This window comes from Protopterus annectens, chromosome 7.part1 (assembly GCF_019279795.1).
Source record: "Protopterus annectens isolate FY-2018-M chromosome 7.part1, PAN1.0, whole genome shotgun sequence".
NCBI classification, from domain to species: Eukaryota; Metazoa; Chordata; order Ceratodontiformes; family Protopteridae; genus Protopterus; species Protopterus annectens.
Window position 1 is genome coordinate 515847184 of NC_056740.1, and position 22049 is coordinate 515869232.

Consider the following 22049-nt stretch of genomic DNA (forward strand, 5'->3'; position numbering starts at 1 on the left):
AGGGGATAACTATACATTTCTTGGCATTAAGCCTGAGCCCATGGCTCTGGCACCAAGCATCTGTTTCTGTAATGCCCTTTTGTAAAATATCCACATCATTTGGGGATTCAATAATGGTTTGCAGTCATCTGTGAACTTTGTTAGCCAGAGTCCCTTAGTGTTGGCCTGTACTTCAGAGAAGTAGATGCAAAACAAGACTGGTCCCAGGACTGAACACTGAGGTATTCCACTTGTCACTTGTCTGGAGCTGGATTTGGAGTCGGCTAATTTACAGTCTGGGTTCTGTCATTAAGCAAGTTGGCAAACTATTGAGTGCCGTAGGGATTTATGCCCAGCTTAGTAAGTTTATTTATGATTCTACAGTGGGGGATGGTGTTGAAGGCCTTGGTGAGGTCCAGATAGGCTGTGTGGACTGCCTTACCCTTGTCCACAGCTCTGGAGACTTATTCAAAGAAGTCAGTCAGATTCAGGAGACAAGATCGGCCCTTCACGAACCCAAACTGGGTGGGGTCTAGTGTTTGAAGGTTGCCAATGTCTTTGTTTATAAGTTCCATGATAATGCATTCCATGCCCTTGCAGATCAGGCTCATCAGATGGATGGGACGGGAGTTCCTGGAATCCAAGGTGGATCCCCCCTTGTGGAGTGGGATAACTGTAGCTGTGCGCCACTCAGTGGGCATGAAGCCTGAGGTGAGGCTATGATTAAACATGACACTTAGGTGAGGCACCAGTTTATTTTGTAGTTCATGTAGTACACAGCCCGGGAGGTCATCTGGTCCCATGGATGTTGTATTCTTAGCTTTGGAGAGTGCAGTTTCTACCTGTGTGGCCGTGATTACTGGAATTTGGTAATCTTTTGGTATTGAGATGGGCCCTTTAGGAGGTGAGGGGGGGTGAAGTTGGCACTAAATTGATCTGCCAGGATACTGGCAATATCCTTGGGATCAGTATATTTAATGCCATTCTGTTGTACCTCAGAGCAGGTCTGAGCTTTGCCACTTAGATTCTTGACATAACTATAGAATGCCTTGTGGGTGTCTTTGGAATATTTGGCAATTTTATTTTCGTAACTTGCTTTGGAGGATTTTATGAGGGATCTCAGCTTTTACTGAGGGTGGTAAGGGAGGTTTTTGTTTTGCATCCTGGGATTTTCCTCTTTTCTGCAACAGTTCCTTTCTTCTGTTGTATAGTTTGTTTATGGTAGGGGACCACAAGACTGGCTTCCTTTTTTTGGAAGAGAGTGTCTTGGTTCTATTTGGGTTGGCACAATTCATGCACGAGTGGATGTGCTCATACAGTGCCTTAGTGCAGAACTCAGCAGTTGATCTTTCAGCTTCCATCTGCATGGGTGCCATGAAGATTGTCACTTCTGACTTAAGTAGCATGAAATTGGCTTTGGAGAAGTTTTTTACAGAGGATTCCTTACTGGGGGGTGGGGGTGGGATGTGGATGTCAAGAGTGATTTCCATAACAGATTTTAGATTGGGACCCCACTTAAACACAATAAAGGGCTTGGGACCTAACTTATGTCTAATACTAATATCCTCTATCAAAACACTCTTGTTCACAATTCTTGTTTAACAGGCCATATATAAACTAATTATCCACATATTAACCAGTGCATCAGGTCCCAATCAGTTGAGGTGTTCGTACCTCACCTCCCCCGTAAGGCTTGTAAAAGCATAGAGGGTCATTCTGGGAATAACAACAAGTACGGAAGACTTTCCCCACCACATAACTTGTTTTAATAAGTTCAGTATTCACTAGAATACCTTGCCACCTGTAAACCTAACAAACTGGGTCCAAATAGAGCCCTGGTGAATATCCCCATAACTCCCGCTTGTAATCTGTTTAAGCTGATAAGAATTAGGTTGGAAGGGTTAGACTTTCCTGTAGCCTTTTTTTCTTCCCCAATTAAGGTAAAAAAAGTGTGCTTTCTACTGTTCAACAGATGAGCGTAGTGTGCCCGGCACCTCCAAACAGTGCATTTCTCAATAATCTAAGTGAAACAAGCATGCTACAAAAGGGAATTGGAAAACAAGCTCTCTGCATTGCAAATTGAAAAGCAGGCAGGGACTCTGTAGTAGGGACAAGGAACAGAGTATCAGGCATATAAAAGAAACAAAAAGTGTGCTTTCAACTCATTTAACAGAAGGGCTTAGGAACAGATTGGGTATATAAAAAGAAACAAAAAAGCATGCTTGTAACTTATACCTGCTGTTGATATTGCATCCATTTATTGTCATTTGCATTGACTTAGTGGTCTGTCCTGGGTAGTGTAGCATTGATAAGGGGCAGAAATAATGAACAGGTAGTGTAGCATTGATAAGGGACAGAAATAATGAGCATTAACTGAGCCCTTAAGGCAGATATATAGGAAAGAGTGCTGCTGTTTGCTAATACTAAAATGTGCACGTTTACTTGTTTGATAATCATGTATACTGAATGTTTGAATTATTAACTCTGTTCTTGGTATAGTACTAATAATCATATCCCCTCTCTAGGTGTTCCTAACTCACCTCCCCCTGAAAGGCTTGTAAAAGCATCGAGGGTCATTCTGGGAATAACAACAAGTAAGGAAGACTTTCCCAACCACGGAACTTGTTTTAATAAGGTCAATATTCACTAAAATACTTTGCCAACTATAAAACTAACAAACTGGGTCCAAAAGAACACTGGTGAATGTCACCATAACTCCCACTTGTAATCTGTTTAAGCTGATAAGAATTAGTTTGAAAGGGTTAGACTTTCCTGTAGCCTTCTTCCCCAATTAAGGTAAAACAGAGTGCTTTCTACTGTTCTAACAGATGAGGGTAGTGTGCACAACACCTCCAAACAATGCATTTCTCAATAATCTAAGTGAAACAAGCATGCTCCAAAAGGGAATTGGAAAACAGGCTCTCTGCATTGCAAAATGAGAACAAAGCAGTGAACTGTGTAGTAGGGACTAGGAACAGAGTATTGGGCATATAAAAGAAACGAAACATGTGCTTGTAACTCATTTAACAGTAGGGCTTAGGAACAGAGTATTGGGCATATATAAAACAAAAAAAGTGCATGTAACTCATGCCTGCACATGCTGCCTCTAGGCATCTGCTTTACTGGTTTAGCCCGGTTCAGCCCTTCACCTCCCCCCTCTCTCATGTAATCAGAGGTTACATAATCACCTACCTGACCATCCATTTTCAAATTAACCAGTGCATCAGGTCCCAATCGGTTGAAGTATGTTCACATACTTATGTCTTTAATTCTTGTTTCTTTATCTGAGCTCAATGTTGTTGTTGTTGTGTCTTTCAGCTTTTCCTGGTTAGGGGTCACCAGAGCGGAACTCCGGTCCGCTAATGATTGGTAGTAGATTTTTACATGCCGAGTTGCCAGTTCAGATGCACAACCTTCAACGAAGGTGTGCCCATTCCCGCATATCTCCACACAGAAGACACTCTAGCTGAGAATTGAACAGGACAAAGTCTTACTGTGAGGCGACAACACTACCGCAGCACCATCTGAGCTCAATGTACTAACTGTTTACTGCATTTACTCGTAAACTGAAACCTTGATGAATTAAGACATGTTTATTGGTACCAGCTGCTACAAATTGCTCACAAACTGCTGTTGATACTGCATCCATTTATTGCCATTTGCACTGACTTAGTGGTCTGTCCTGGGTAATGTAGCATTGATAAGGGACAGAAATAATAAACAAGTAGTGTAGCATTGATAAGAGACAGAAATAATGAATGTTAACTGAGCCCTTAAGGCAGATATATAGGAAAGAGTGCTACTGTTTGCTAATAACAAAAGGTGCATGTGGACTTTTTTGATAATCATGTATACTTAATGTTTGAATGATTAACTCTGTTCTTGGTATAGTACTAATAATCATAGGTTCATAGGTTCATAGGTTCATACTAGGCTATCTGCCCTGGGGCATTTATAAGCCTAGCCAGAATGTGTTTGGCTTTCGCCACCCATTTTAAATTTATTTTGCTATGCCCTTTTTCGAGGTTAGTATACTATGCCTCTATCTAACAGTGACACAGAAGTGATACCCGGGGTAAACCTACGATCTCCCATCCACTCATCAAGATTCCTCTTGAAGAGAGTCAATGAGGGACTCTGCCTAACCTGGACTGGGATTTTATTCCAGAGTGAAGGGAGCCTCTGGGTTATGAATCTGTCCCTCCAGCATGTCCTATTTATTTCAGTGCTGAGGTTCAAGTCTCTCGAGCGTAGCTTGATGGGATTTGGATTTTCTGAGGTGCAGCATGTCCATTAATTCCGGGTTGGACATGGCTTTATACGTCAGTCACAGATCTCCTCTGAACAGGCGGTATGCCACTGAGTAGAGCTGGAGTTTCTTTAACCGGGCAGCATATGGCATCTGTTTGAGCCCTTTGATCCTCTTGGTGAGGTACTTTTGGGGTCTTTCCAGTTGCTGCAGGTGTCTGGTAAGGTACATCCCAAAAGGGGCATTGTACTCAATTATGGGCCTGATGAGGGATGAGTAAAGAGGCACGATGACCTCCCCTGATCTAGATGTGAATCCCTTCATGATTAGGTGGGCTATATAAAATGTTTTCTAACCACTTTGGCCATGTGGTTGTCAAATGAGAGATTGCTATCAACTTGGGTCCCCAGGTCCCTAATTACTTCTTCTGTACTTAATGGATTTCCACCTATGTGGTAATTTGTGGGCACTTTGTTTTGCCAAAGGGATGACTATACACTTTTGGCATTTAGCTTGAGGCCATGGCTCTGGCACCAGTTGTCTGTTTCTATGAGGCCCTTTTGGAGGATGCTTGTGTCGGCTGGAGAGTCGATTATGGCACCCAGTTTGCAGTCATCTGCGAACTTGGTCAGCCACAGTCCTTCCATGTTTGCCTGTACCTCCGAAATATATACCGAACAAGAGAGGTCCCAGGACTGAGCCTTGTGGGACACCACTTGTAACTGGTTTGGAGTCTGACATGGCTCCAGCAATTCTAACCATGTGGGTTCTGTCCTTGAGCCAGTTTGCAATCCATCTAGTGACATAGGGGTTTATATTTAAGCTGGTGAGCTTATCTATAATGCCAGTGGGGTATTGTATCGAAGGCTTTGCGAGGTCCAGGTAGGCTGTGTGGACCACCTTCCCTCGTCAATGGCCTTGGTGACTGTTTCAAAGAAATCAACCAGGTTTAAGAGGCAGGATCTGCCCTTAACAAAGCCGAACTGGGTAGGATCCAGTGTTTGTAGGTCCCCAATATCTTTATTTATGAGGTCCATGATGATCCTTTCCATAGCTTTGCAGACCAAGCTAGTCAGGCTTATGGGGCGATAGTTTCCAGGATCCGTTGAGGCACCACCTTTATGGAGAGGGACCACTGTTGCTGTACGCCACTCTTTGGGCACATATCCTGTAGTAAGGCTGAGATTGAACAGTAGTTTTATGTTTGGGTTTAGCTCTTCTTTGAGTTCATGTAGGACGCAGCCCGGGACACCATCTGGTCCCATTGATGCTGTGTTTTTTGCTTTGGAGAGGGCGGCTCTTACCTGAGCATCTGAGATGTCAGGGGGGCAGAACTCTGCTGGGATAGATATTTGCCCTTTTGGTGGGGAGGGGGAGAAGTTTGCACTGAACCTGTCAGCTAGGATGTTGGCAATGTCTGTGGGTTCGTGTATTTTTGTCATTTTGGACTAATTCTGAGCATATCTGGGAATTACCACCCAGGTTCCTAACATAACTAAAGAAAGCCTTGTGATTATCCTTAGTGTCCTGTGCAATTTTTCTCTCGAAGCTGGCCTTAGACAATTTTATGTGTGCCCGTAGTTTTTTGCTAATACTGATCAGTGATGCCTTCCCTTTTTGGGATTTTGCTTTATCATTTAGTAGCTTCCTCCTTCTATTGTATAGTTTGTTTATGGCTGGGGTCCACCAGACAGGACGTCTGCCTTTGGAGGATTGGGTCTTGGTTTTATTTGGAATCGCATGATCCATGCATTCCTGAAGGTGTTCATAGAATGCGTTTATAAAGGATTCTGCGGTCTGGACTGTATTTTCCACAGGCCCGGGGGCTTTGAAGGATTCCACCTCAGTTTTGAGGAGTGTAAAATTTGCTTTAGAGAAGTTTTTCACTGTGGTTTTCTGGGCAGGGGGTGGGGTCGGGATGTGAATATCCAGTGAGATTAGTTTATGGTCTGATCTTACAGTGAGGGATACACTTCTGGTCTGGAGCATAGAGTCCCCATGTTGGTGATGATCAGGTCCAGTATGTTTTCCCCTCTTGTGGGAGTGGTAACAAGTTGTTCCATAGCATTTGAGTTTATAAATTCTAGGAACCTTTGGGCTAGGGTGTTGGAGCTAGAGTAATGCTCCCAGTCTATGTTTGGGTAGTTGAAGTCACCCAATATAATGGTGTTTGGAGAGACCTTCATATTTTCCAGTGTTCTCAGGAAGGCCGAGTGGGGTTCCTGGTTTTGGGAGGGTGGTCTGTAGCAGGCTATAAACTGGAAGGCAGTTTTACCCGCAGTTAGTTGCACATGGATAGTCTCTGATGCTTGTTGCTTTGCCACCAACCTGGAGGTGTGGGTATCTTTGATGAATATCGATACTCCCCCTCCTTTTGTGGTTCGGTCCAAGTTTTGGGGCAAAAGCATGGTATGAGGTATAACCTGGTAGTGCTGGGGTGCTCTGGAGCCCTGAACCAGGTTTCTGTTACTGCACAGATATCGATGTTCTCCATGCTAAGGAGAGTTTTGAGTGCGTGCATCTTGAGGTTTAGACTTCTGGCATTGAGTAGCATTACTCTTAGTTTCTTATCCCTTGTGATACCTATGGAGGTGGGTTTGTCTTTTGAGCCTTGCCTAAAAAGGCACTATGGGGGTAGCAAGAGCCTTTGCCAATATCCGAAAGCCCAGGGGTGACAGGTGCAAGCCATCCTCAGCGAAGCATCGTGGCTTGTCGAGCATATCATCCCAAGCTGATAGGCATTGGATCCCCTTTGAATGACACCAGTACTTAAGCCAATTGTTGAAATTGATCATCTTGTCTTCATATTGTGGCATCATTCTTGGTGAGGGTAAGATGCTACTCAAGGTCAGGGTCATACCGGCCTGGGCTACATGCTCAGAGAGCTCCTTTATGTCTCTTTTCATGTAGTCCAGGGAGGTACATCTCAGGTCATTCACACCAGCATGGACAATGACTGAGTCATATTTGTACTTGCCTTGGAGTGACCTGAGTGCTTGTGTTATGTGGCGGATCCTAGCACCCGACAGGCTGCTCACCGTGACCCTCTCCTTTTTCAGCCTGATGAGCGGGACGTCAGTGTGCCTGACGATAGAGTCACCTATTACAAGTGTATCAGGTGTGTTGTTTAGTCTTAAGGGCTGTGACTGTTTGGCACACTGGCTTTGTGAGATATGTGTTGCACGTGTTTTGTTTTGGGGTAGCGGCTGCTTGGGTGTCTGCTTTGGAGGTCTCTGCTGCTTCGGCAGATCTTTATTTAGAGCCTCCGAGTATGTTTTTGTGTGATTATGTGTTTGGTTTGCTGTCGTGGTAGGTCTATGTGAGACTGGAATTGTAGTGTGTATGGTTTCCTTCTCCTCCTGACTGGTTATGCCAGTACTGAGTTGAGAGAGCTTAGCCTCCAGTTTGGCTATATGGTTGCATCTCTCACATGTGTTGAAATTTGTTGGGAGGAGGAGAGGGTTGTCTGTGTACATGAGACAGTTGTAACATTGCCTCAAGATTCCCAGATTCACCAGCTGGACCGGAGAGGAGATTGACAACTGACCTTTGGACATGCTAGAATAATATTGGGAATTCCTTAATAATTGAAAACCAGGGCCAGTGGGGAGTGAGGGTGTAGTGCTTTTAATTTTTAGTGCTGACTTATATAATTGCTTTAGTGAGCAAGTGCCAGGTAACTTAAGTGCAATGTGTTACAGGTAACTTAAATGCAAAAACGACAAACAGTAACTTCCTTTCAAGTGAAACAAGGAAATAAGTACAGTAAGCAATGCAGATATCACTAGTGAGCCACAGAAGCGCTGAGAAGCCGCGTATTAGGTGGAATTAGCGTTCCAGGGAAATAACAAGCAAACAAACAACAAGCATATAAACAAAGCTATATTCAGCAGGCCTGGATCTAGTCTATGCTACAGCAAACAAGGTGTACCAATTTCAGTAAGATACAGTTCAAATATTCAGGCACTATAAACCTTTAACCAGAAATTCCCAGCTCAGAAGGGCAGAGTCCAGCCTCTTCTCCCACAAGAGTGCAGACCACAAACCTTCTTAATGTAAAATAACTGGCCTGAAGCCCAAGTGCCTAAACCAGAACTAATACACTGGTGTTCCTACCTCCCCTCTCCTTGAAAGGCTTGTAAAAGCATAGAGGGTCATTCTGGGAATAACAACAAGTAAGGAAGACTTTCCCAACCACGGAACTTGTTTTAATAAGGTCAATATTCACTAAAATACTTTGCCGACTATAAAACTAACAAACTGGGTCCAAAAGAGCACTGGTGAATGTCACCATAACTCCCACTTGTAATCTGTTTAAGCTGATAAGAATTAGGTTGGAAGGGTTAGAATTTCCTGTAGCCTTCTTCCCCAATTAAGGTAAAAACAGAGTGCTTTCTACTGTTCAACAGACGAGGGTAGTGTGCACAGCACCTCCAAACAATGCATTTCTCAATAATTTAAGTGAAACAAGCATGCTCCAAAAGGGAATTGGAAAACAGGCTCTCTGCATTGCAAATTGAGAACAAAGCAGTGAACTGTGTAGTAGGGACTAGAAACAGAGTATTGGGCATATAAAAGAAACAAAACATGTGTTTGTAACTCATTTAACAGTAGGGTTTAGGAACAGAGTATTGGGCATATAAAAAACAAAAAAATGTGCTAGTAACTCATGCCTGCACATGCTGCCTCTAGGCATCTGCTTTACTGATTTAGCCCAGTTCAGCCCTTCACCTCCCCCCTCTCTCAAGTAATCAGAGGTTACATAATCACCTACCTGACCATCCATTTTCAAATTAACCAGTGCATCAGGTCCCAATCGGTTGAGGTATGTTCACATACTTATGTCTTTAATTCTTGTTTCTTTATCTGAGCTTAATGTTGTTGTTGTTGTGTCTTTCGGCTTTTCCTGGTTAGGGGTTGCCACAGCGGAACTCCGGTCCGCTAATGATTGGTAGTAGATTTTTACATGCCGAGTTGCCAGTTCAGATGCACAACCTTCAACGAAGGTGTGCCCATTCCCGCATATCTCCACACAGAAAACGCTCTAACTGAGAATTGAACGGGACAAAGTCTTACTGTGAGGCGACAACACTACTGCAGCACCATCTGAGCTCAATGTACTAACTGTTTACTGCATTTACTCGTAAACTGAAACCTTGATGAATTAAGACATGTTTATTGGTACCAGCTGCTACAAATTGCTCACAAACTGCTGTTGATACTGCATCCATTTATTGCCATTTGCACTGACTTAGTGGTCTGTCCTGGGTAATGTAGCATTGATAAGGGACAGAAATAATAAACAAGTAGTATAGCATTGATAAGAGACAGAAATAATGAATGTTAACTGAGCCCTTAAGGCAGATATATAGGAAAGAGTGCTGCTGTTTGCTAATACCAAAAGGTGCACATGGACTTTTTTGATAATCATGTATACTTAATGTTTGAATGATTAACTCTGTTCTTGGTATAGTACTAATAATCATATCCCCTCTCTAGGTGTTCCTACCTCATCTCCCCTTGAAAGGCTTGTAAAAGCATAGAGGGTCATTCTGGGAATAACAACAAGTAAGGCAGACTTTCCCAACCATGGAACTTGTTTTAATAAGGTCAATATTCACTAAAATACTTTGCCAACTATAAAACTAACAAACTGGGTCCAAAAGAGCACTGGTGAATGTCACCATAACTCCCACTTGTAATCTGTTTAAGCTGATAAGAATTAGGTTGGAAGGGTTAGATTTTCCTGTAGCCTTCTTCCCCAGTTAAGGTAAAAACAGAGTGCTTTCTACTGTTCAACAGACGAGGGTAGTGTGCACAGCACCTCCAAACAATTCTTTTCTCAATAATTTAAGTGAAACAAGCATGCTCCAAAAGGGAATTGGAAAACAGGCTCTCTGCATTGCAAATTGAGAAAAAGCAGTGAACTGTGTAGTAGGGACTAGGAACAGAGTATTGGGCATATAAAAAACAAAAAAAACGTGCTTGTAACTCATGCCTGCACATGCTGCCTCTAGGCATCTGCTTTACTGGTTTAGCCCGGTTCAGCCCTTCACCTTCCCCCTCTCTCATGTAATCAGAGGTTACATAATCACCTACCTGACCATCCATTTTCAAATTAACCAGTGCATCAGGTCCCAATCGGTTGATGTATGTTCACATACTTATGTCTTTAATTCTTGTTTCTTTACCTGAGCTCAGTGTTGTTGTTGTTGTGTCTTTCGGCTTTTCCTGGTTAGGGGTCGCCACAGTGGAACTCTGGTCTGCTAATGATTCGCAGTAGATTTTTACGTGCCAAGTTGCCAGTTCAGATGCACAACCTTCAACGAAGGTACGCCCATTCACGCATATCTCCACACAGAAGCCGCTCTAGCTGAGAATTGAATGGGACAACGTCTTACTGTGAGGCAACAACGCTACCACAGCACCATCTGAGCTCAATGTACTAACTGTTTACTGCATTTACTCGTAAACTGAAACCTTGATGAATTAAGACATGTTTATTGGTACCAGCTGCTACAAATTGCTCGCAAACTGCTGTTGATACTGCATCCATTTATTGCCATTTGCACTGACTTTGTGGTCTGGCCTGGGTAATGTAGCATTGATAAGGGACAGAAATAATAAACAAGTAGTGTAGCATTGATAAGAGACAGAAATAATGAATGTTAACTGAGCCCTTAAGGCAGATATATAGGAAAGAGTGCTGCTGTTTGCTAATACCAAAAGGTGCATGTGGACTTTTTTGATAATCATTTATACTTAATGTTTGAATGATTAACTCTGTTCTTGGTATAGTACTAATAATCATATCCCCTCTCTAGGTGTTTCCACCTCCCCTCCCCTTGAAAGGCTTGTAAAAGCATAGAGGGTCATTCTGGGAATAACAGCAAGTACAGAAGGCTTTCCCAACCACGGAACTTGTTTTAATAAGGTCAGTATCCACTAAAATACCTTGCCACCTGTAAACCTAATAAACTGGGTCCAAATAAAGCACTGGTGAATGTCCCCATAACTCCTGCTTGTAATCTGTTTAAGCTAATAAGCATTAGGATGGAAGGCTTAGACTCTCCTGTAGCCTTCTTTCTTCCCCAATTAAGGTAAAAACAGAGTGCTTTCTACTGTTCAACAGATGAGCATAGTGTGCTCAGCACCTCCAAACAATGCATTTCTCAATAATCTAAGTGCAACAAGCAAGCTCCAAAAGGGAATTGGAAAATGGGCTCTCTGCACTGTAAATTGAGAAACAGGCAGGGAACTCTATAGTAGGAACTAAGAACAGAGTATTGGGCATATAAAAGAAACAAAAAGCGTGCTTGTAACTCATTTAACAGTAGGGCTTAGGAACAGAGTATTGGGCATATAAAAAGAAACAAATAGCGTGCTTGTAACTCATACCTACACATGCTGCCTCTAGGCATCTGCTTTACTGGTTTAGCCCAGTTCAGACCTTCACCTCCCCCCTCTCTCAAGTAATCAGAGGTTACATAATCATCTACCAGACCAGCTATTTTCAAATTAACCAGTGCATCAGTTCCCAGTCAGGTGAGGTATGTTCACATACTTATGTATTTAATTCTTGTTTCTTTATCTGAGCTCAATGTACTAACTGTTTACTGCATTTACTCGCAAACTGAAACCTTGATGAATTAAGACATGTTTATTGGTACCAGCTGCTACAAATTGCTCACAAACTTCTGTTGATATTGTATCCATTTATTGTCGTTTGCATTGACTTAGTTGTCTGTCCTGGGTAATGTAGCATTGATAAGGGACAGAAATAATGAACAAGTAGTGTAGCATTGATAAGGGACAGAAATAATGAGCATTAACTGAGCCCTTAAGGCAGATATATAGGAAAGAGTGCTGATGTTTGCTAATACTAAAAGGTGCACATGGACTGGTTTGATAATCATGTACACTGAATGAATTATTAACTCTGTTCTTGGTATAGTGCTAATAATCATATCCCCTCTCTAAGTGGTCCTACCTCACCTCCCCCTGAAAGGCTTGTAAAAGCATAGAGGGTCATTCTGGGAATAACAACAAGTAAGGAAGGCTTTCCCCACCACATAACTTGTTTTAATAACGTCCATATCCACTAAAATAGCTTGCCACCTGTAAACCTAACCAACTGGGTCCAAAAGAGCATGGTGAATGTCCCCATAACTCCTGCTTGTAACCTGTTTAAGTTGATAAGCATTAGGTTGGAAGGGTTAGACTTTCCTATAGCCTTCTTTTTTCCCCAATTAAGGTAAAACAGAGTGCATTCTACTATTCAATCAGATGAGCGTAGTGTGCTCGGCACCTCTAAACAGTGCATTTCTCAATAATCTAAGTGAAACAATCGTGCTACAAAAGGGAATTGGAAAATAGGCTCTCTGCACTGTAAATTGAAAAGCAGGCAGGGAACTCTATAGTAGGAACTAAGAACAGAGTATTGGGCATATAAAAGAAACAAAAAGCATGCTTGTAATTCATTTAACAATAGGGCTTAGGAACAGAGTACTGGGCATATAAAAAGAAACAAAAAACCGTGCTTGCAACTCATACCTGCACATGCTGCCTCTAGGCATCTGCTTTACTGGTTTAGCCCTGCTCCGCTCACTTCTCTTGTTGCGCATTCCACCCTGCCCCCATATCCCACCCGCCCCTGGTTGTACTAGATTTATAGTACCACTGGCATGCCCCCTTAATTAGCTAACCAACTGCACATGCTCCTAGAACCTAGAAAACTCATTGCACAATAATACCCCCTCTATCCACCCCACTATCCATATTGACCCATCCATAGCTATTCAATTCTCTTTAATCTTTTATCAACCACATACACTCAATACAGACCCTACCCTTGAAATTTACTATGACTACAGTTAAAACACTAATGCTGCTACCCTCAGTACCCCTCTTATTCATTCCTTATCACCTAAGCTCCTATGAATATGTACAGCATCTTGAAATCCAATACCCAGACTCTCAAACAGACACCAACCCTCCATTTAATAAGTTTATCCACCACATAACCACCCCTCCCCTAATTCCTCACCCCCCATTACCATCACCCGACTAAATACTGCTATATTAGCTTAAAAACCAAAAGCTACAAAAAAAACATAAACAATTTTTAAGAGTCATAAGCAACTTAAAAATGAATCTTATGAAGGATGGAGACATCCACCCCAACCCTGCCCATTCACAACAGTAGACCCAAGCACACCATCTAACAACCTAACATGTACTACCCAGATTGATAAACTTCCAAACTCATTTCTGGTCTGTCATCTCAACATCAGAGGCCTAAGCAACAAGATCCATAGCCTACATGGACTCTTAGCTGTTCATTCTCCTGATATCCTCTGCCTCTTAGAAACCTGGCTAAAACCAATAACCAAAGATAACAAAATACCCCCCCCCCCACAGTACAACATCCTTAGACTGGACCGGATCTCCAGGAAAGGTAGCAGGGTAGCTGTACTATACAAGTCTACCCTAACAATAACAATTGATACCCAACAGCCATCCCAGTTTGGCAATGCAGACATCTTCATCACCAAACTAATAATAAACAAAAGTAAATGCAGATACATTGTCTGCATTCATATTCCACCAGGCAAGAATGATAATATTCTAGAAAATATCTTACATTGGCTAGCTTCTAACTATCCCCAGGAAACCATTGTCTTGGGGACTTTATCATTGATTGGAACACCTGTTCCTCTGAAACTCCCTCCACCCATTTAAACCTCCACGGGTTTACTCAGATCATTGCCACCCCCACCAGATTTAGCAAAAATAGATTCAAAGATAGTATCCTTGATTGGATACTTATTAACAGCACCCCCCAAAAGTACAATTCAGGTATATTACCTGATGATCTAAGTGATCACTGCCTTACCTATATTATTAGGCTCAAAGCCGACATTCCCAACTAGCCCACCTACAAAACTGTAAGAAACGTCAGGAACGTTAACCTTGACAACTTCCAAAATGAACTCAAAGTATGTAATTGGAATGTCTTGAAATGACTCCCATTACAAGAAGTAGTTGAGTACTTCAGTACCGGATTTCTGGCTATCCTTAACCACCATGCTCCTACCCGTACCATCCATGTAAAAGCCACAGTTGCACCGTGGCTATCTAAAGAAACAAAAAACAAAATTAAACTATGAAAAAATGCCTGGGGCCAGGTGGCATGTTACCAAAGCCCCTATGGACCAAGTAAGATACCAGCAGCTAAGGAACCAGACCAAAACATCTGTCATTCTAGACAAAAAAAAATCACTACCCCCTTCTACAATAAAAATATCAGCTAAAACCTCAAAAGTTCTGGGCTGGTATTAACAATCTTCTCCACCCAGACCATTCCGCCATTCCTACTCCATCAGCTGCCCTTGAGAAATCCCCTGTAAAAATTGTAAACAGTTTCAACTCCTTCTTTACTGAAACTATCCAATCTCTAGCTATCCATCTCACTCCATCAGACACAAACACCAGCTCTGGCACATCCAGTCCTGATCCACCCAGCACTCAACCCACTTTTACATTTCAAACAGTACCTAGCAACCTGATCCAGACCTAACTAAAAAGCTAAAACCTACTACACTAGCTGCCAACCAGCTCCCAGCTGAATATCTTCAAAAAGCAGCTGATGCAACAGCACTTCCCATGTCTATTCTGATGAACAGATCCATCTCAGAAGGATCTATCCCAACAATATGGAAAATATCACATGTTATACCTCTCCATAAAGGAGGAAATTCCACAGAATTATCTAACTTTAGACCTATAGCTATTCATTCTCCATTAGCTAAAATTATGGAAAGATGCATACACAAATAAATCATGCACTTTCTTATTCAAAACAGAAAGCTTGCCAACTCTCAGTACAGCTTTAGGCCATTCCACAGTACCACCATGGCTCTTCTATATTTCTCTAGTGTCATCAATCTTCATCGTAACAAGAACAAACTATCTTCAGCACTCTTCCTAGATCTCTCAAAAGCTTTTGATATATTCAACCATCAGCTACTGCTCAATACCCTACAAACCATCAGTTTAGACCAACACACAATACAATGGTTTCACTCCTACCTAAACGGTAGACAGCAGGCTGTCTTATGGCAGAGCAAACTGTCATCCCAACTTCCTCTAACCCTAGGTGTCCCACAAGGGTTCATACTAGGTCCCCTTCTTTTCTCTAGCTTTATCAGTGATCTGCACACCACCATCCCAGGAGCCACCTGCATCCAATATGCAGATGACTCAATGCTAATATGCTCCGCCTCCTCTCCTACACAACTTCTAACCCTCACCCAGTCCACTTTCAGCATGGTAGAAACATGGCTAGCTAATCACTGCCTGCTTCTATATCCTAACAAAACCAAGCTACTACTTTTCTCCCCTAACCGTAGAACCTCTCCTCCTTCCTTCAACATCAAATCTGGCAATGACATCATTATCTCCCCTGATGACCACACAAAGCTTCTAGGAGTAATAATAGACAACAACCTTAAATTTGATAAACATATCAATCACACTATTAACTTCGTCAACAAAAAACTTGGCTCCCTGTACAGAGCCAAACCTTTCTTCACCCACTTAGCTAGGGTAGCCATTGCAAGATCACACCTCATATCAACCCTTATGTATGCCTCCTCTGTACTCACCAACCTATCCAAAACTGATCTCAACAAATTATCAGGATGTTGCAATCATATAGCCAGATTCGCTATTGGCATGGCTTTTTCGACCCACCATTGCCAGAACCTCAAAGCACTGGGATGGCTAGAGTATCCTACCTTTCTACAGTTCAACCAGCTTATAGTAGCGCATAAAATACTTCATCAATCTGATAACACCCCTGCCCCCAAAAATATTCTCACTCCTCATAGTGCCCCCAGGCCATTGCGCTCAGCTGATAAACTAATGATACTGACCCAAAAATCCAACAACTCTGCAGGCGATGCTATATTTGCCAACTCAACCGGTAAAATCTGGAATCTACTCCCTACTACCATTACCAAGGAAACCTCACTACCCCTATTTAAAAGAGAACTCAAAAAATACCTCACATCTCATTGGCTGTGCTCTTGTTCTAAACATGACTAACAACTTCACTAATGCATGTCTTGCTACCCAACCTGCTGTTTAGCCAAGTATCTATGCCTCATAGCATTTGAATGTCTAAGCATTGTGAATTATGAGATCTGATTGTATTCTATGTTCACATTTTCTGATACGTCTTTGCCAATCAGATGTAACATCTGCACATTGTGTATATTGACATCTGCCTGTATTCTTGGTCTATATTTTTCTAAACATGTCTGCCTGAGTTTATCACTCCGTGATTTATGTACTGTCTCTTTTTTGGTATGTGGAGCTTTTCTCCCCGGGCCTCTGCTGAAAATGGACATATATCCAGTCGGACTATCCCAGTCAGCAAATGTAAAATAAATAAAAATAAAAAATATAATCCTACTGTCAGTCCTTTAAGTAGTAATAAATGCAATATTGCTATAAAAACCTTACATTCAAATCTTGTGAGTAGTACTAGGGATTCATTTGGATTCATATTTGTTGAACATTTTAATTGCAATAAGGGCTGAAAATGCCATAGTTCCCTTTTATAACTGACCTCATTAATCAACTCCTCTGTGAGGGAGTATGGATAGTCCCTACTTCTAAACATGCCAGATAATGTATTACATTATGCAGAAAAATCCTCCTTTTGTGTAATCATTCGTGCAGTCTGTACTAATTGCCCATTTATAACAGCCCTCCTTTGCGAAAAAGGATGAGAGCTGTCAAAATGCAAAAAAGTATTGGAATATGTGGGCTTCCAATAAATCTTAGATATAAACATGTTAAGAATTGGATATTTCACTAATAAAACATCTAAATATGAAATACTCAAATCATCCATAGTATATGTAAATTTAAGGAAGACAGTAGTTGTATTAATATATGTAACAAAGGGAATGATATCAGCTTTTTCACTCCTCCATAGAATAAAAATGTAAATGTCATCCAAATAATGTAGGTATAGTTTAAAATTAGATGAAAACAGCTGTGAATCCCGAAACAGAATTCCTATTCCACCATAACAATATTAGCCAGCAGTGCACCAGAGGGAGAACCCATGGCCACTCCTCATTGCTAATACAATGTACATTCAAAAGTCCAAAAATTATTCCAGAGCACAATTTGTATAAGTATTGATCTTATCTTAAATGATGCCTCTTCTATGTAAATATTCAGAAAACCAGGATAAACCTATCTGATGTGGTATCATTGAGTACAAATCCTGGACATCAAAGGTCAGAAAAACATCATTATAATCAAAAAACACTCGTTAATTTTCTCAAGAAAGTGCCAGGAGTCATGACAAATGTGTGGTTCCTCCGCTATAAAATACTTCAAACTGAAATCCAGGAACCTTGCAGAAGCAGTTGTTATAGAATTATGTCCATCTGCAATGGGACGAAAAGGGGAGTTAGCCACATCCTTATGTATTTTCGGAACACCGAAAATGACAGGTGTTAAAGGTGATGTTATGTTCAAGTAGTTAAACTCATCTATAGAAACTCTCCCCTCAGTAAATAAGTCCTTCAGTTCAATCCTAATTCTGTAATATGTGATATTCAATTGGTTGATACTATCTCATAGGTATTTGTATTTAAGAGCATCAACATATGTTGTGTGTAATCATCATAGTGCATAATCACTAATCCACCGCCCTTATCCGGCAGCATCAGTCTAAGATGTTGCCCCTTAATAAAGTTCAGTAACAATGTATCCTCAGTGGACAAATTTCATTCATGCCTGCTAGATCTCCCACATAAAAAGTTGTGAATATCAAGTTCACATATTTTTTCATAAAGAGCCAAGGTCGGGTGCGGGGGGAGGGGAGGTTGTAGGAGCTAGATACCTATAAGGGTTGAGAAATTCGTTCCACCTCATTAAGTAATATCAAAAAATTCAATTTACATATATATATAACTTTAGATCAACCAAATGTTCGACCATGTTGGATCTACATGCGGGAACAAATGTGGCCCCTTTAGAAAATAGATTAGCCACTGATATGTCAAAAGGAATGCTAGAATAATTGCACACATGAAAATTCCCCCTGTCATTAGTGAAAATACATACTTATTGCATAGGCACCTCAGTGCCCATTGAATGGTTCAAAACCTCATTTTCAGTCATCATCTCCTGGTATTCCGTGTCTGACACTGCTGTTGTTGAGGTTGGGCTGGCCTGTTGATGTTGTTCGGGTATCATTGACTGGATCTTCTCTGATTGTTCAGTTTCCCCCTGTATCCCATTGGTTCGATGTATTCTTGTTCCTGAGGTGGTCGGATCATCATAATGGAAAATCTCTCTGCTCATGGTTATATTCGGCCTGATGTGAGACATTATTAGTGTTAGAATCATTACCCAAACAGTTATTGTTGTCATTATTAGGAGGGAGCTGCACATTAATAGTAGAACCAAATGTCCTATTTCCCCAAGCTTGTGACTCAGGAAGGTCAAGGTATGCTGTACATTGCATATATGCCACCTTGTCCCTGGTTGCACCTGATTTGCGAGGGGGGGGCTGGTTAGTCATTTGGAAAAGAGTGAGTTATTTTGGCAGGTTTATTTGAACTGTTATGTTTGGCTGGGACTTAATGAACATATTAGTATAGCTCCTATTTTGAAATTGAACGCTTTGAAGAGGACATGATTTTTTCATAATGAGAGTTTCTTTATTATGAGATTCTTTCTACAATAGGGATTTTTGATATCAAAATGTTTTAAAAGAAATTCTATTATAATATGGTCATAATTTAGAGAGGTAAGGATTGTTTAGCATAATATTAATTTTTATATTTTTTTAAAAAAAAAATTCATGTTTTTTATGTTTATATATGATGTATTAGTATTAATGGAATATTGGAACTTGGTTCTTTAAATATTTATTGGTTGGATCATTATGTGACTGTTGTAGGTTTTAAAAGGAAGGGGTTTGATTATTATTTTTTATCTGAAGACGTTTTGAATGGTATCAAAATGAAAGTGCTCAATAAACCAGTTTCCTTTTATATTTGTGAGCTTTGTTTCTGGGTTTTTTTGTCCATGGTTTTGGTTTGTTCCCATTTTATGTCTAGCCAATTACCCTATGTGAGAATCAAACCCTGCACCTTGTATCTGTAAGATAAGCATCTTAACCATCATGCAAGCCTGCCACTGATTCATAGACTGTTACTAGTCTAACAACTCAGGGGGCCTTTCTAAGCCTAGGCAAGTTTTACAGAGAGAATAATGGTGCCCTGTATGCAAATAGGGCATTGAGGGCCAGGTATGTATAAGCTACCTCTAAAAAAACCAAAATCACGGATAGACTGAAACGTTTAATGAACAAACAAATGGCGTAGTGTACAAAAAATATTCCAGTAAGCGCTTTCGTTTAGCTCCTGCCAAACTTTTTCCAACTGATATAATACATCACTTCCTGTGTGTTTAAATAACCAATACACTAAACGTAATTAATAAATTAAACAATTAATACATTTAAAAAAATTCAAATGCTTAAAAGAATAGCACCCGTATAATTAACAAAGTACCCATTCAACACTAGTTAGCACGTAAACAGGTTAAATGAGACATTTCAAGTGTCAAAACTGACAAAAATGCAAACATAAATAATCTGGAAAGAATGAAGCCTGTGAAACTTAAATAATGCGCAAACTATTTCACGAGCGGTATTAATAATAACTGAGCTTGTATATAAATGATGTCAATAAAGAATAAACTTTGTGGCAATGTACTCAATGTATCCAAAACCAAAATTACATTTATAAAAGACGGACAATATGTATGTATGTGTGGGATAATAAAGAATTGCACTGGATATCGTGCATTCAATAAATATTGGTATGTGTATATGGAGGAACCTCACAGATATAAAATACATGTTAAAAATATATATACATATGAAAAACCTAAAAAATGCAATAGGACATATGTATATGTCTAAAAATAAAAATATAAATATCAATATGTAATGTAAATATTAAAAACAAATATAAATAAATATATATATATATATATATATATATATATATATATATATATAATTAAATATATCAATAAATATAAATAATATAAATATATATTTATAATATATAAAATAAATATATGATTAAATATGTGGAATATGTATGATCATATATACATAAGTAATGAATAAATGTTTTAACTTAACCAACAAATAAAGTTTATCTCATGAACATTTTTTTTAAAAATTTCAATATATAGTTATTGTAAAAAATTAAGAATTGGAAATTAAGAAATGTTCGAATAAGAAATAAGTGATAAGTGGGAAATGTTAAAATGTTCCTAATCATCTCTCTAGTGATTTTAATTTTAAAATACTACTTATAGAGATAGTATTATTCATCCCTGGCCACTTATTGGCATTAAGTCTCAATTGCCATTCTAATTCAAGTTTTTCCAAAAACGGTTGCCATGCACCCCCTCTAACATCCATTTTTATAACATCTAAAACAACAAACTTAAAAAAATGTGAAGGGAATGCATTAATATGTTTTGCCAGAGCATTCAATTCATTACCATCACGTATTGCTCTTATGTGTTCACCAATACGTTTTTTAAGTTTCTTTTCTGTTTTACCAATGTAGAACATAGTACAACTAGTACATAAAGCACAATAAACAACTTTTTCAGTAATGCAGGATGCCCTGTCCTTTAAACAAACTCTATACTTATTAATTGTAATTTTGTTTGTTTCAAAAACATAAGAACAATATTTACATCTACCACATCTGATAGTTTTTCCAAATTTCTTATTTTGTTTACGTTCAAAACACTTTTTTAAATTCATACCTTTTTTATATACTATAGATGGACTGCAATCAAATAGTTGATGAAATGATGGGTCGTTTATAATAAACTGCCAATTTTTATTAAGAATATCTCTTATAAAATTACTGTCGAGGTTATATGTAGTAATAAAACTTTTAGAAAAATTTTTTGTATTAAAGTTGTTATTATTATTGCTTTCAATTTCTTCTGGCGAAATATACGACACATCTTGGGTAAAAAATGAGACAGTACTCTCATTAGTTTCATTTACAATATTTGTGCTGTCCAACAAATGTGAGACAACTTGGTTGTCGTAATGTAATAGTGGTTGGAAATATAAATTTTTACGTTTAGATATTACTTCTAACATCACATTATTAATCAACTTTTCGGGGTATCCCCTATTTTTAAACATACCAAATAAATTCGAACACTCTATTAAAAAATCATCCCATTTACTCACTATTCTGACAGCTCTTACAAACTGAACTTTAAGAACTGCTCTTTTTTGAGTAAAGGGGTGACAACTATCAAAGTGTAAAAAACTATTACTGTATGTTCTTTTACGAAATATTTTGGAAGTAAAATTTTGGTTAATGACATCTTTTCCTAGCAACACATCCAAGTAAGCTATAGAGTTATTGTTGAATGTGGTAGCAAATTTTAGAAAGGAAGCAGTTGAATTAATATACTCTAAAAATTCATCTATTTTATCCTCACTTCCACTCCAAAGTATAAATATATCATCCAAAAATCGTAAATATGTTTTACAATAATTAAAAAATACAGAATTAAAAACATATTCTTTCTCCCATATATACATAACTATATTAGCATAGAGGCCTCCACATGGAGACCCCATAGCTACACCATCCTTTTGTAAATAAATGTTATTGTTAAAAATTATAAAATTATTTTTTAAAATAATGTCCAACAATTGATCATATAAATT